Source organism: Lissotriton helveticus, chromosome 7 (assembly GCF_964261635.1).
Source record: "Lissotriton helveticus chromosome 7, aLisHel1.1, whole genome shotgun sequence".
NCBI classification, from domain to species: domain Eukaryota; kingdom Metazoa; phylum Chordata; class Amphibia; order Caudata; family Salamandridae; genus Lissotriton; species Lissotriton helveticus.
Window position 1 is genome coordinate 1,312,289,519 of NC_136068.1, and position 16,616 is coordinate 1,312,306,134.

The following is a 16,616-nucleotide window of genomic DNA, read 5'->3' on the forward strand; positions in this document are numbered from 1 at the left end:
ATCTGTTAATAATCAGACCTTTTCTCCAACTTTGAACACTGTACTGCACTACACCGCCTAGCTGCAAATTTCTTGTACCTGGCCATCACAATCTTAAATGTACTACAGCTGAATCTTGAATATTGTACAGAGGTAACTGAGTAGGAGAAGAACGTAGGTGTTCAAAGAGGATAGAACCTAGAGGAACAAAGGAAAGGAGAGTACCCCAGGGATGTGTGGAAGGTAAGAGAATTCTGTAATTGAAATCCACTGCACCCACTGTTCAGGCTGACTCATCAAAAACATCTCAAATATTGCTTGAGTGTCTTAGTTAGTCTCCGTCCATTTATCTGGGTATAGTAGCTAATGGATACAAAATGTATTGCCTCAGATGTTTTATTTAGGCCTTCTGAATTCTAGCTACAAACTGAGACTCATTAACTGTAATTATGTCCTGTGGTAACTCGTGCAATCTGACAAGTTCCTTGAAGAACACAGAGGGCAGTGTAGGAGCAGTCTGGATCTTTTCTAAAGGAATTAAATGAGTACACTTAGTGAGGTAAGCTATGACTACTAGTAACAGTCTTTCCTTCTGAAGGTTGCAGATAAGTTATAAATACCATTGAAATCATTGACAATGGCTCTTGAGGTGTAGACACTGGCTGCAATAACCTGAAAGGTTTTTCTTTGGGGGGGCTTAACTTGTGCACAGATTACTCATTATTAAACAATGTTTTGCAATCTCTCTTCTCATTCCAGGTCACCAAGATTGATGATTTATACATTTTTTAGTCTTGTGTATCCCAAAATGACCTGCCACTGGAGTTTCATGTCCCAATTTGCATACACATTTATTTAGTATTGGTTCTCGGACCACAATTTATTGTTTATGCCATAAAATATCGTTTTCCAGTTTCTTCTGTATAGGGTATTCAACAATCCAGTTTGGTACTTTGTATTGCATTGTAATGCATTGCAGCATTTATATAGCGCTTACTACCCATTTGTGGGGTGTTGAAATGCTTGCAATCCTTTCAACCATACATCCTATACAGTGTAGCATGCCACTCATGTAGATGAGTTGCATGCTACAATGTTTAGGATGTATGGTTGAAAGGATGTTGTTTTTGTTCTGATCTTTTGTAAGAAATGCTCCCATGTTGTGCATGATGACCACCAAAGTGCAGCTATCACGTTATAGGATGCAGCGCGTAGCATTGTGTTGGATGCTGAAGTGTAAGAGATAGACTTGCAGCTTTTCTGTATTCTATTAGCTTTGAACAGCTCTGCAGGTCTCGTTTTTGGAATTTCATATGATATAGTCTGCTTATGGTTACTGCACTGGGTTGTCAAATCTGAGATTGTGTGTATAGTTGTTGTCCTGAGCTGGCATGGTTGAAGGGAGAGAGAAGTTTAGAGATCTGTAGATATGGGTATTTTTATTATCATCCCATATCTGAGTGTCTATATGAGATGTAAAGAAGCGGTCAGATTGTGAAGATGTTTGAGACCTGCATTAAATGGACTATATTAACCTCATCGATGCTGGTGACGGAACCACTCCGTCACCAGCCACAGACGCGCTGTGCTGGTGACGGAGTGGTTCCGTCACGGCCCGGCCGGCACGCCTGCACGGCGCTGATTTCACGCGTTCGTGGTGCGTTCTACTGAGTGGGCGGGGCCGTGACTAGCCTGGTGGTGCAACATACCTTCTTGCATACATAATTTCCCTCCTTTTCCAGTGCCAAATAAGCCTCAGGGGGTGGCATCTCCCAGGTCTTGGGGATGCTGGGGTCACATATCAAAGGTGGCAGCGGCTTTGAAGCCCCTGGCCTTGATATGCTAAATCACTAGCCATCATTCTGGTGGAGGGGTGAACACCTTCCTCCAGAGCAGGCCTGGTTTCTGGCCTCAGCGAGCATGGGCTGTCACCTGCAGGGGAGTCAGAAACATGCCTGTGGTGGTAGGCTGGACGATACCAGTCAGCCAGCACACTAACAGGCTGGTAGGTTTTCTCTCTGCACCTCTAAGGTGCCCTCTGGTTGCGTGTTTTAATAAATCCACTACTGGAATCAGTATGGATTTATTAAGACAAGGTGTTTGATACCAAATATCATAGGTTGTGGTAAAGCCATCATGTAGCTGGGGAACTCGTAATCACCAGTGCCCAGTACATATACTTAAGATGGCTTCCCTGTTCACTTGTACTATCTAGAAATTGAACTAGACAGCACAGGGATATATCAGCTCGTGCAGATATGTCCTCACATGTAATATAATGCTCCCTGCCGTAGGTCTGTAAGGCATCGTTTATCGGTGACTTACAGATAATGTATGCATTTTCTGTAGGCATGGCACACTTCAGTGCACTGACAAATTCGAAAAACCTGCATCTAGTAGTTCAAATGAGGGAAAAAAGTGGGGAGGCATCTGCAAAGGAGTCCAGCTTCCTACAATAATCCATATGTTAATGCTTGAAGGCAGCCATCTAGTTTTGAATCGTAGAAAGATCTTGGGGGCTATCCATTTTTACAATGATTTGAGTGGCATCTGCATAGTTGTAACAGGTAAGGGTGTAAGATTTAATACAATTTGGTAAGGGGTTAGGTAGGTGTTGAATAATGGACCCCTGAAGAACGCCATAGTGTTGTGTGTGATGAGGTGATGAGAAAGGGGGTAAGGAGACTACACTGTATCTGTCTGTGAGTTATGAAACAATGAATTGTAAAGCAGTTCCACAGATTCCAATATTGTGAAGTCTTTGCAGTAGGGTTTGGTGGTGGATAGTGTCAAATACATATATCACTCTTTGAGGAACTGTAAGAATGTCTCTGCATCCTTACCCTCTCTTCTTTTCAGCACCAAAGAGGACTAATGGTCAGGCTTTGTTTCTCTCCTTATCATGACAGTGTCCACCTTTCCATGTCTGTTACCAGGTCTACAGGTGATTTCGTAATTAAATTTGGTAAAGAACAGTAATCATCTTAGATGTCTCAGATTCACACACTTCATGGACTTTAAGAACCCTACATTTTGTGGTACGCCCGAATAATGATCATAATCTAGGCCCCTAACATATAATGTCTCAAATGGGCCGAATGCTCTTTTATGGACAACAGTTCTAGGTCGTAGATAGTATAATTGTTCTCAGCTGCTGCCAGAGTTCCAGAGAAATATGCTACTAGATTAACCACCCATGTATCCAAGGGCCACATGTTCAAAATGTAAGAATTGCAATTTCCTAATTGTGACTCTTACCGAATCAGAATTAGGAAACTGCAATTCCTAATGTAAGAAAACACACAAATATTAGATAGAAATTGCTAATGGGTTGCAAATCGACACACCTCATGAATATTAATGAGGTAGGTCGCAGTTTGCGACCCATTAGGAATGATAGCCATTGCAGGAATGGTAGCCTGCGGGGGTCATCAGACAACCAGGTCTGTGATCGCTTTTAAATTAAGCAATGTTCTTTTTTTTTAATGAAGCACGTTTTCCTTAAAGGAAAACAAGATGCATTAAAAGGAAAAAAATGAAACTTTGAAGTTTCATATTTTAAGAGTATGCAGTGGTCTTTCTGTTCTCAAAGGGGAAAGGGTCGCCTTTGTGAATGGGTTACCACCTCCTTCAAGGAGTCGGAAAGGTGTTAATGATTTGAGACCAGAATTTGGTTGCAAAACATTAATAAATCCCATTCAGATTCAATATTTGGAAGGGACGCCAACAACATGCCCCTATACAATACCAAATCAAAACACAAATTGCGATTCAAATGAACTAATCACAATTTGTGCTTTGAACATATGAACACATGCTTTATAAATATAGCCCTACATCTCTTTAAGTAAGAATGGCTCCAGTCACATAGGAAGAGGCATCTATTTGAGAATGAATGGCAAAACACTATTTGGATTTTTTAGAATGGGAGTAATGGTTAATACCTCATAAAGAGATCTGCAATGAATCTACGATGCAGAATTCACCCAACAGACTGAAAAGTTACATTTACAGAATGGGACTATTACATATTTATTTTATATGTATCTTATAGAGACTGCTAGCCGCAGATTCCTTCCTGGAGAATTATCCCCAGACGTGAGACTAGATCCGGAAACTTTTTGCCACAGCATCCCTTTGCGCCGGGGGGACGGCATCACGCGACTCCACCCCTGCGTCATCCGCGTACGTGGCACCAGCGAGGTCACATAAGTCCCACTCCGGCGCGCCTACGTCAGTTTTTTCCTTTTCCGCGTGCAACGTGGATCCGGTCTCTGTTCGGGCCTGTTTGGGCCCCTTTTTTTCTTTCATCATAGTGTTATATTTTGGTGAACCAGTGTGTGAATGCCTTTGGGCTTCAAAACTTGCACGTCGTGTGGGCGTCTTATGTCGGCGACGGACTCTCACCTCATTTGCATGTGGTGTTTAGGGGAGGATCACGGCACCAATGACTGCGAGGCGTGCCAACAGCTAAAGCCGAAGTTGCTGCGGGAGCGCCGGATGAATCTGCTCTCGGCGCGTCTTTCAAGGTCGGCTTCATCGCCTCGTTCAGCTTCGGCGGACGGTTTCACAAGTGGTCGGCGTCGGCATCCTTATCCCTCTCCGATGTCGCGAGAGCGGCGCTCCCCGGTGGGTAAGTGTCACAGCTTGTCCCCGGACGCCGGTGTTTAGCCTGCAGAGTGGGGTGGACTCCGCAGGTGATGCGGCCCCACGTGTCGCCCTCCTGTCCACCGTTTCCCGGTGAAAGGGCATCGAGAGTCCAGATAGCGACATATGCGGCGGCCTTGCAGGCCTCGCTGGTGTCTCCTCCTCCTCCTTCTGGGGCATCAGCGGATCCCTTGCATTGTGCGGGGCCCTCCACGACGTCGCCGGCGGCTCCAGCCTCGGCGCCGAATGGGTCGGCTCCAGGCTTGGGGGGCTGTTGGGGCGCGGCCCTTCGGGGGTCCCTCCTTCAGACCACGGCGCCTCTACCTCGCTGCAAACTCCAGCGGGAGTCCCTGTGGTGACGCGGGAGGTCGTCGGGGCTCGGGTTGCATCCCAGAGCACCCCCCCACCCTATGAACAGGCGACGGCCTCGTCCACGGCTGAGCTGATGCCGCCACGGCACCGGCACCTGCTGGACCGAGCAGCGCCACAGGGGTCGGTGGACCCTCCTCGTCCTGCTCTGGGTCGAGGCTGGACGGGGACCCCTCGTCCTCCTCCGGGCCTAGCTCATCCCTCCGCGCAGGCGACTGCCTCGTCGGAGGGCGAGCCAGAGGTTGAATCGGCCTTGGCGGCACCGCATGGGTCGGTGGTCCACCTTCTTCACATTGTGGACCGAGGCTGACGGAGGGCTTCGTGCCACTCCCCTGGTCCTTCTCGTTCCTCCACACAGGTAGCTGCCTCGTTGGAGGTCAAGTCGGTGCCGTTACGGCACCGCCCCTTGGCCACTTCGGCTCCGCGCCACTTGAAGGAGCCCTATCCAGCGTCTCCTTCGGCGCCGGATGGTGATGATGTCCTGCCTCTACAGCACCAGACAGGCGCCGAGTCACGGATTCGTCTTCGGACGCACCCTCTTCTCCGGAGGTTGGGTGCCTACTGGTGTCATCCTCCCGGAAACAGGCCGCCGCGTGGTGGCTTTTTGACCGGTGCCATCAAAGGGCAGCTCCCTGCCATTCCCGAGGACAAGGTGTTCGCCGGAGGAGCCACAAGTCCCCCACTCTTCGGTTCCTTCTACCTTCCAGGTCTGGCCTTTGCTCTCCACCCTCGGCTTCGGGGAACTCAGTTTACAGCCGTCGCCCACCGAGGAGCTACTTTCTCCACTGCGGGGCCCTACGGAGGCGGGTGCGGCATTCGCTCACGCAGTGTCCACGGCTGTGGGTATTCTGCGCATGGGTGACTCGGTTGCTCATTTCCCGACGGACAATCTTTTGGAGGTTCTCCACCAGGGTTTAGGTGGGAGGGAACTATTGAATCCCTTTGAAGGTTCGCTCCTTTCTTCCCTGATGGGTGCCTGGAGGCGCCCCGCCTCAGGGGATCTGGTGCCTCAACACCTTCCACACCGGCACCGCGTGACCCGTCATGTCTTTCCCTCCACCCCTCTGCCTCCAGTCCACTTTTTCGGACTGCTTTTCCCTCCATGCCACCACTGTTGTCTCCACCGTCCCGGGAGGCCCGCTGGCTGGACGCTTGGGGGCGCAACATGTTCGCCTCGACCAGCGCTACCCTACGAGCCTGAACACCTTGTGTGTGCTGGCTAGGGCCTCCTCTTGTTTGTGGGACTCGGCAGAGTCCTTGGGATTCACCGCTTCACAGGAGACTGTTCAGGTGGACTTACAGCATCATGCATTGGATGGCCGGGAGCTTGCCGCATTTATTCTCCCCTCTGCTCTGGACATCTCGGAGGTGCTGGGCCGAGCCATGGCCTCCTCAGTTGCCCTTCGCCGCCATGCTTGGCTTCGGGACAGCGTGTTCCCAGAAAATGTTTGGGAGGGGCTGATTGATCTTCCATGCGATGGCACCCTGTTATTCCATGCCCCGCCAGACTCCGCCGCCCAGAGGTTCTTGGCCGGGCTGCGTCCCCCTCCTCCTCCTCCTCCTTACCCCCACCCTCCTCCTTCTCCTCCTCAGTGACTGCTGAGTTGATCTGGTTCTGGAACTTCTTCTGGCCGGTTGCCCTTGCTGTGGGGTGTGTGTTATGGCCACTTGAGTCCTCCTACTTGGACTGTGGCGTGGTTGGCTACTGGACAGCCCTTTGCTGACTGTGTGTTTTTGCTAGAGTTGTCTGCACAGACTTGGCCCTGAGATTAACCTTCTGTTTTTTCTCTTGGGCTGCTTGATAAGCCTTCTGCGGGGATTCTTTTCCCAATAGTTCTTTTGTTTTTCCTCTGTTGCAGAAGTTTCTTCCAAAGAGGGTTCCCATGTCTTCAGACTTAACTTACCCTATGTGGGGTAGTGGTAGCTGTTATATAGCTTGCGCTCTGCTAAGGAGTTATGATTGCCTTCGAGCCCCTGCTCTCCATGGCGTTTATGTATGTTGCGGTTTATGTATGTTGTGCACACGGCCTCTTTAGGCCGTGTGCGCGGACACCTGGTAGTGGGGTGTCCGGGCGCTTCCTCGCCTTCCTGCTCCTGTCCTGGAGGCTGGGACTGTTTTGTGTTTCCTCCTTGTCAGGCGTCGGCTGCCCGGTCTTCCTAGGCTACGGGCTGTTCTTCCTGCTTCTGACAGTTTCTTACTGCTGGCGCGGCTCTGTCTGGCTGTTGCCTCCCGTTTATGGTGGGCTAGCCTTCTTTTCCCTCGTTTCCATCTTCTTCCTATTCCTTGCCCTGGCATTGGATGGAAGCTCTGTTGCCTTGTCGGGGCGTGGGGTGCTTCGGACTCCCTGCCCTTGTCCTTGGTTCCTCGGTTGAGTGAACGGGCTTCTTTCAATTCTTCTTCCCACAACCCTCTTGGGGTCGGTGGTGTTCTGCTTGTGGGGGTTCCCCCCTTCCTTGCCTGGGAGGACGGGACTCTTCGCCCTGTCTATTGGCCTAATCTCCTGTGGGCCTTCCTGCTATGTCCAGGCTAGTGGGGTCCTTCAGCAGGCCCTCCTTCCCTGTGGGTATGGCTAGGGTATCTATTCTATGGGAAGGAATCTGCGGCTAGTAGTCTCTATCAGATGTACGAGTTACTTACCTCCGGTAACGATGTATCAATCAATCAATCATAGCATTTGTAACACGCACTACCTACCCGTGAGGTTCTCAAGGCTCTGGGGGGTGGGGGGGAACGCTGCTACTGTTCGGAGAGCCAGGTCTTGAGGAGTCGATTCTAGCCGCAGATTCCTTCACGACTCACCCTTCCTCCCGGTTCTGCGAGGACCCTTAGCCTGCCCTTCTGCACTCGCCTCCCGGTGGATGGCTTGAGTGCATGTGTTCTTTCGCCATTGGACGAGCCGTTATCTTGCATTTGTTCCTTCCTCTTCTTGGCACGGTTGAGGTTGGATCTGTATGTACCCTGGGCTCCTATGCCCTGGCTGCTCCAGGATTGGGGCTGGCCTTCTTTTGTCACTCCCTTTCCCTCCCTCTTGTTTCTGAAGGTCCTGGCTCCTCTGCTACCCTCTGGGCTTGGGTCGTTTGGCCGTGCCCTGTCCTGGTTCCCTTGGGGGAGGTGGTCACACTGTGTGCTGGGGTTGCCTTGGAGGTCTGTCGTTCCCTGTTTGTCTTGGAACAGGTTTCCCTTCCTGGGTCTTGGTTGGGGTTGTAGTCCCGCTGCCTGTTGTCATGACATTTTGCATATGTTCTTTGTCTTAAGGGGGTGCTGCTTTCATGACTGGCGGGGTGGCTGCTCAGGGCTGTGCTCTGTCTTTCTCCCTTCCCTGCTTTTGGGTACCGCCGTGTTGGCACTGTTCCTTTTTTTTTTTTTTTTTTACTTTCTTTATGGGGTTTTCTCCAAATCGGCAGTGCACATCCACAACAACATGGTTACATTTCGTCCACCTCAGCCGAAGCAAAAAAAACGACACTGTAGGAATATTCATCATCGATAATAACTACATTCGCCATAGTTGAGAATCCCCCCCCTTGACATTATCTTTGGCTAGTCGTCACATTAAATGTTCCACACAGAAACTTACCCAACTGTAGGAAACCCTTCCCCTCCCAACCCCCTTCCCTTCTCAACAGCCCCCCTCCCTGCCCAATCCCCCACCACCGGGTCCATGTAACTCAAGGTCCATGTAACTTAGTAATCATGAGGGATCACCTTGCGTCTCCCTCTCTTGTCCTGGGGCCGTCCCCTCTCCGGAGGACGACTCCATCGCACTGTCTATAGAGACTTGGGAAGCCTGTTCCCCTATCTCCTGCATCATCGCTCTCCATGCCAGTAACACCACGGGCAGCTTGGGATCCCTCCTGGTCTTTCTTATATGCCCCTCCTCTGCCAGGGCCCATTCACTTAAATCCGCCCTCCATTTTGCCAGTAGTGGTCTCTGCTGCGATAACCAGTGGATCGCAATACGCCTCTTGGCTATGACTAGACCCAGGACCAGGAACCGCCTGCTTATCTTACGTTTCCGGTCCCTAGGAATCAAGCCCAGTAAACAAGCGCGTGGATCTAATTCTATAGTCCATCCCGTAATTCAGGTCAGATCCACAATAACCTCCCCCCAATAATCTGGATCTTTGGGCACGTCCATACCATATGCGGAAAATCTGCCGAGTCATAGCGACACCAGGGGCAGTGAGGGTCCTGGAAGCGATCAATGGCGTGCAGCCTCCTGGGCGAGAGGTACGTCATATGTATTATGTTGTACTGGATCTACTTTAAGCGATTGCTCACCGCCACCTTCCGCACACTCCAGTGTATTTTTTCCCAGTCTCTCGTCGTGACATCCTGTGGACACACCTGCTGTCATTTATCTTCTATGGGTAGTGGGCCGTTCTTTTTGTCGTCCCTAAAAGCTTTATAGAGGTGAGTAACACATTTTCTCCCTCCCGCCATAACAATCATGGTGACCAGGGTGTGGGTGTGCCCCAGGGCGTCTGGAAATTTAGGCCACAATTGCAGTGCCGTTGCCGCCAGTTTGGCATACTGCAAAAATTGCCCTGTTCCCAACTCGAAGGTGGCCACTGCCTCCTGATAAGTGATACATTTATCATCCTGGTAGAGATCCGACAGCATTAGGCAACCCCGGGCCTTCCAGGCCTCTACTGACATCACCTGGTCAATCCAAGCAAAGGGCGGCATCATCCAAAAGTCCGCCTCCGGGGCAAAGGGTCTATCCCGAATTATTCTCCGGACCACTCTGTTCCAAATTGCAGCTCTAAGCCGCATCAAAGGGGGACCGTGCTCCGGGAGCCCCGGGGCCCGCCAGAACAACGCCCCTAGCTGCTGGTCTACGTACGTACCTGCCAACAAGGACCTCTCCCAGGAGGGGTCCGCGTCAAGCCAGGCAATAGCATATTGCAATTGCGATGCAAAATAATAAAGTTCCAAGTCTGGGATTTCCAACCCCCCTTTACCCCAGCTGCGTTTCATGACCGCCAAACTAACCCTGCATCGCTTCCCATTCCACAGTAATTGGACCAGCATTTTATCGAGCTCCCTAAATACCCGGTGCAGAATTTCAAAGAGGGAGCCTTGCATGGTATAGAGACATCGAGGCAGGACTACCATCTTTATTAACGCAATCTTTCCCATCAGGGATAGGTTAAGAGTGTTCTAAAAGGTAATACTACCCTGCAGCCCTCAAATTATCCTCCCCATATTGTGCTGATAGAACACTGCCTCTGTCCTCTGGACCCATATCCCTAGGTAGCGGACCGTGTCCTCAACCCATGGAAACTCTAACACTGGACACTGGACGTTGGTCCCCTCTCCAGTCGCTTTCCATCCCAAATCGCGTATGGCTGTGACTTTGTTCTATTAATGTGAAGCCCAGAGGCCTCCGCAAATAGGGTCAGTGACTGGGACGGCTGGTTTAGGTATATTAGCGCATCATTGGCGTACAGTGAATCCACATGCTCCGAACCCCCCCACGCGTATGCTCTTTCCCACCAGTAACTGTCGCCGATGACACGCCAATGGCTCCATTGCCAGAGCAAATAGCAAGGGGGAACGTGGGCAACCCTGCTGCATCCCCCTTGCTATGGGGAATGCGTCGGACACGTAACGCCATGTACGGACCCTCGTCCTCGGACGAGCGTATAGCAGCTTAATCCAGTTGACAAATCCCTCCCCTAGGCCCATCTTAAGCAATACCTGCTAAAGGTAAGCCCAACTTGAGGAACACCAAGGTGCTCTGTTGAGCCGGCCCCTTCAAAGATTGCATTATATGTGCCAGGCGGCAGATATTCCGCAACGTTTTTCAGCCCGGTATAAACCCGGACTGGTCATCGTGGACCAGCTGCCGAAGATAGGGGAGGAGCCTAGACGCCAACACCTGGCTGATAATTTTAAGATCAACATTTAGTATTGAGATGGGCCTCTAAGAGCCGGGGAGGAGGTGATCCTTCCCGGGTTTGGGGATCATCACAATCAGTGCTTCCCTCATGGAGTCTGAGAGCATACCACGTTCCTCGGCCTCCACTGTAATCTCCAGTAGTTTTGGGATCAGCACTCCGCCGTACTCTTTGTAGAGTTCAGCTGCCATACCATCCATTCCCGGGTACTTTGCCATCTTCAGGTGGGCGATTGCTGCTGGAATCTCCTCCCCACTAAAGGGTCCCCCAGGGCCTCCTGACTTTCCTCGTCGATATTAGGCAGATCTACTTCCGCCAAATAGGCCTCCACCGCTTCCAGGGTCGTGGGTGACTGGCTCTCGGAGTATATTTTATTTATATGGGCTAGGAAAACATTATGTTCGAGGCATATGAGCTGCAGATTGTACACTTAGCATTAGATCGCCACCTGGTGTTGGGCTCGGATGATTGCAGGTTGTTGTCTTCTTGGAAGAAGTATTCGTTAGTCCCGAGATAGGTGACTCCTCCCTTGGAAAATACTGCGCATGGGCATCGGCTCCATCCTTAGATTGTTTTTTTCAGCCACTGGGTTCGGATGAAAGTTTCACCGCTCTGGCTAGAAAACGACTTTTCTGCAATTTCAAAGCGCAGAACTTCCTCAAACTTCTACAAACTACCTTCGACATCGACTACAAGACTTTTCGACGCCATCGTTTCCATTCCGGTCATTGAAGTGGGCCGTTAGGTCTATCGACGCCGTGCGGCCTACACCACATGGAAAGAACTCAGTTCAAAAGATGCCCGGTATGTCAAGCAAAGTTTCCACATAGCGACCACCACGAGGTCTGCAACCTCTGTCTATCGACGGAACACGACGAGTCGACCTGCACAGCTTGTGCATCCTTCCGATTGAAGAAAACTATCCGGGATCGGATGGCCCGTCAGCACGAGATGAAGAGATCAGCTCCAGCACCGGAAGATATCTTCGACGATGAGGTTCCGCTCGCTCCCAAAGAAGACTCACCTGATCTCCAGATCGTATCAGAGGCAGACGACTCAGATGACTCCATTCCATCGGGTCAGTGCGTGAGTACTACTGCCCCTGCACCAGATACACTGCCCAAACAGAAGGCAAAGGTCAGAACTCCGCCTAAGGGGCCCAGTCGAGACCGAACACCTACTTCGAAAGCCCGGCCTTTGAGCTCGGCTCCGAAGAAATTAACTACGCCTTCCAGTGCCTCGACACCGAGCAAGCCTCTTCCATCGGCACCGAAAAATAAAGATGCCTCAGCACCGAAGCCTAAACACCCTTCGGCTCCGTAGACAAAAATAGTATTGACACCGAAACCGAACACTGTTCCGGTACCGAAACCGAAAGAAGCACCGGCTCCGAAGCCGTCCACTTCTACACCTTCGGTGCCAAAAACCACACCCAAATCCTCGAATATGCCTACAAAGCCGAAACGACACCTTTGGCACCGAAAACTACGCCACGGGACGTTATAACACCTACCAAGGCTAAAGAAACCAAACAACCTCCGCAGGCACCGAAAAAATCGACGCCCAAGAAGATTGTACAGGAGGAAGAACTTTTTCGACCAGATCCTCGACAAAAGAAGATATACACAGACCCAAACACAGGTCATGTAGGCGCTACGCCGCTCAAGAAGAGACCAGCAGATACACCACCCACACCTGTGGTTCCTGCCAAGAAAAAGGACTGTCCAACCTCTCCTATTCACCCTTCCTCTCCTATACCTCCCTGTTCTCCTGTTTCTCCTCACATATCACCTCAAATCTCTCCTGTCCATTCTCCATTATCATCACATTCGCCTCAACACAATGATGATGAATATGATTTGGGTGGAGGGGAAGATATAGAAGAACCTGGTTCATACCCTGTACAGAAGGGTGTGTGGAACTTTCCAACCACTAAAAATGTGTCTATATGGGACTTTACAAACCCCCAAAACGTGCCTGACATTCCCGAGCCGCAATCATACCCATCAAAACCTTCCCCTCCAGAGGATACCATTGGTTTTGGTCATCTGTTAAACAGAGCTGCTGTATACCATGGAGTCCGCATGCATTCAGATGACATTGAGGAAGATTTTCTCTTAGATACCTTTGAGCAGTCCCAGCGTTCTTCTCAAATTCTTCCTATGATTAAAGGGGTAATCAAACATGCTCCACAGGTATTTAAAGACCCTGTACGCACTAGAATATTGAACCCCAGAATTGAGAAAAAATATAGACCCGCACCCTCAGATCCAGTCTATATTAAAGGACACCTACCACTAGACTCATTAGTTGTGTCCAATGCTAGGAAGAGGGCTAATTCTCAAACTTCTGGCGAAGCACCCCCACCTGACAAGGAATCCAAAGTAATTGATGCGTTAGGTAAAAGAATAGCTGCGCAGGCTTCAAACATATGGCACATAGCAAATACACAAGCCCTCCTCTCTCGTTACGATAGGGCTCATTATGATCAATTAGAGAAACTACTTGAGCACCTACCAGATCAGTATAAAGATCAAGCTACTGACCTCATACAAGAAGGCAAGTTAATATCCAATGCCTCAATAAAATGCTCACTAAATGTCGCAGACACAGCATCTAGAGCTGTAAATACCAGTGTCATACTTAGAAGACATGCGTGGTTACGCATTTCAGGCTTTAAACAAGAAGTGCAAACCACCATTTTAAACCAGCCATTTAATCAGAACCAATTATTTGGCCCAGAAGTAGACACTACACTAGAAAAAATGAAAAAAGACACAGACACTGCCAAGTCTATGGGGGCTTTACAGTCCACACAAGCTAGAGGCTCCTTTCGTTGCTCCTTCTACAGAGGAGGCTCCAAACAAACTGGAGCAGACACTACCACATCTTATAAGTCACAAACATCCTCTAACAAGGGATATTATAGAGGAGGATACAAAGGCAATAATACCAAAGGAAGAGGTTGCGGTAACAACAACAATCGATCCTCTTCCACCACTAAACAATGGCTTCCCTCGCTCCCCCCACAGCATTCCACTCCTGTAGGGGACAGACTAACACAGTTCCTGCCTGTCTGGAACTCCATTACAACAGACAAGTGGGTAAGACAGATTATCCAACATGGCTACTGCCTAGAACTTACAGCAACATCTCCACACATACCTCCCAGGCAGCATCCAATGTCTACAGACCATCTAACTCTGCTCCAACAAGAAGTTCTCTCACTTCTACAAAAAGACGCTATTCAAATAGTTCCTTTACAAGAACAAGGAACAGGGGTTTATTCGCTGTACTTTCTAAATCCCAAGAAGGACGGGGCACTAAGGCCCATTCTCGACCTCAGGCCCCTCAACCATTACATACAATCAGATCATTTTCATATGATCACTCTACAACAAGTGCTTCCACTGCTGCAACAAGGCGATTTCCTTACAACACTAGATCTAAAGGACGCCCACTTCCATATCCCCATACATCCTGCTCACAGAAAGTATTTAAGGTTTGTACTAGAAGGACAACACTATCAGTTCAAAGTCCTTCCATTCGGAGTGACGACAGCACCGTGAGTATTCACAAAGTGCCTAGCAGTGGTAGCAGCACACCTCAGGAGACAACAAATACATGTCTTCCCTTATCTAGACGATTAGCTCATAAAAGCCAAGTCATTCAATCAGTGTGTCCAACACACACATCAGACAATTCAAACGTTGCACAACTTAGGGTTTACGATAAACTACACCAAGTCGCACCTGCAGCCTTCGCATGTCCACCAGTATCTAGGAGCTACAATAGAAACGTCTACAGCCCTATCATATCCCAGTCCAGCCAGGATACAGAGCATTCAAGCCTTAGCCACCGCCTTTCAACACCAACAGGAGGAAGAGGTGTGGCGCCGCGGCCAGGGCGACTGATTCCGGAATCTGGGGATCATGGTTCGATCCCCGGTGAAGGCAGCAGATAAGCCCAGCACCATGTGACTCTGGGCAATAGCTTGCTGAATCTTCCCGACAGCCTCCAGCGCCTAGAGACCCTTACGGGTGATTGTTTGCGCTTTACAAATGTGGATTATTATTATTATTATTATTCTGCAAACCAGGGTGTTCATGAGGCTAATAGGCATGATGGCATCTTGCATCTTCATAGTACCACACGCAAGATTGCAAATGCGCCCATTACAGGAGTGCTTAGCACAACAGTGGAACCAAGCTCAAGGTCAACTAACAGACCTGGTGTTGGTGGAAAGCCGCACACATCGCTCTCTGCAGTGGTGGAACACCAAAAACTTGACAAAACGGTGGCCGTTCGGCGAGCCTGTTCCACAAGTAGTGCTCACAACAGTCACATCCCTCACAGGGTGGGGAACCCATCTCTTACATCACACAACTCGGGGTTAATGGAAAAATCAACAAAAACTGTTCCATATCAACCATCTAGAGCTGCTAGCAATATTCTTAGCACTCAAGACTTTTCAACTTCAAGTACAAAACAAAGCTGTCCTAATTCGGACGGACAATATGACAGCCATGTACTATATACAAAAACGGGGGGGACACTCTCTGCAACTGTCCCAGCTCGCACAGAACATTTGGAGATGGCCCATTCCTCAAAACATACATCTGTTAGCGGAACACCTTCCAGGGGTTCACAATCAGATAGCAGATCTGTTAAGTCGGCAGTCACAACAGATTCACGAATGGGAACTACATCCACAAGTTCTTCAGCCATTCTTCCAAAGGTGGGGTAATCCACACATTGATCTGTTTGCCACCCACGAAAATGCAAAATGCCCAGCCTTCGCCGCCAGGTTTCCACACCCACTGTCCGAAGGCAATGCGATATGGATGAACTGGTCAGGCGGATTTGCGTACGCTCTTCCGCCTCTCCCACTGATTCCATTGGTGGTGCGCAAGCTCAGACAACAGTCTCTCAAACTGATCCTGGTGGCTCCCACATGGGCACGACAAGCATGGTTCACCACACTGTTAGAACTATCTCTAGTTCCACACCAAAAGTTACAACTAACTCCATCCCTGCTAACACAGAACCATGGAGAAATCAGACACCCAGACCCGAACCAACTGAATTTGGCGATCTGGCTCCTGACGTCTTAGAGTTTGGTTATCTAAACCTACCACCAGACTGTATGAACATTATTATAGAGGCTAAGAAACCCACTACCAGAGCGTGTTACGTCGCTAAATGGAAAAGATTCGCTATATATTACAAAAATAATCAAATTGATCCCCTGGATGCTTCCATCCAAAATATCATTTGTTACCTTTTACATCTACAAAGGTCTAATTTGGCATACTCTTCCATACGCCTGCACCTTGCAGCAATTGCAGCCTATTTACAAAACAGGCAACATCTGTCTCTCTTCAGAGTTCCTGCAATGAAAGCGTTTATGGAAGGATTGAAAAGAATAATCCCACCCAGGTTACCACCTTCCCCTGTGTGGAACTTAAATATTGTCCTTACAAGACTCATGGGACCCCATTTCGAGCCTCTACATAAATGTGAACTGCAGTTCCTAACATGGAAAACTGCTTTCCTCGTTGCCATTACCTCTCTCAGAGGATTAAGTGAGATACAAGCTTTCACTATACAAGAGCCAATTTTTCAAATACATCCTAACAAAATGGTTCTTAGATCTAATCCAAAATTTCTTCCAAAAGTCATCACTCCTTTTCACCTAAACCAGTCCGTAGAGTTAC

At 49.3% G+C, this 16,616-nt stretch overlaps 1 protein-coding gene across 4 annotated transcripts in view; it reads left to right on the top strand.

Annotated features, from left to right (window-relative positions):
• The window catches only part of METTL23 (methyltransferase 23, arginine), a 142,584-nt gene that overhangs the window by 61,435 nt on the left and 64,533 nt on the right, over nucleotides 1–16,616 (top strand). The gene's annotated exons all lie outside the window — the stretch shown is intronic.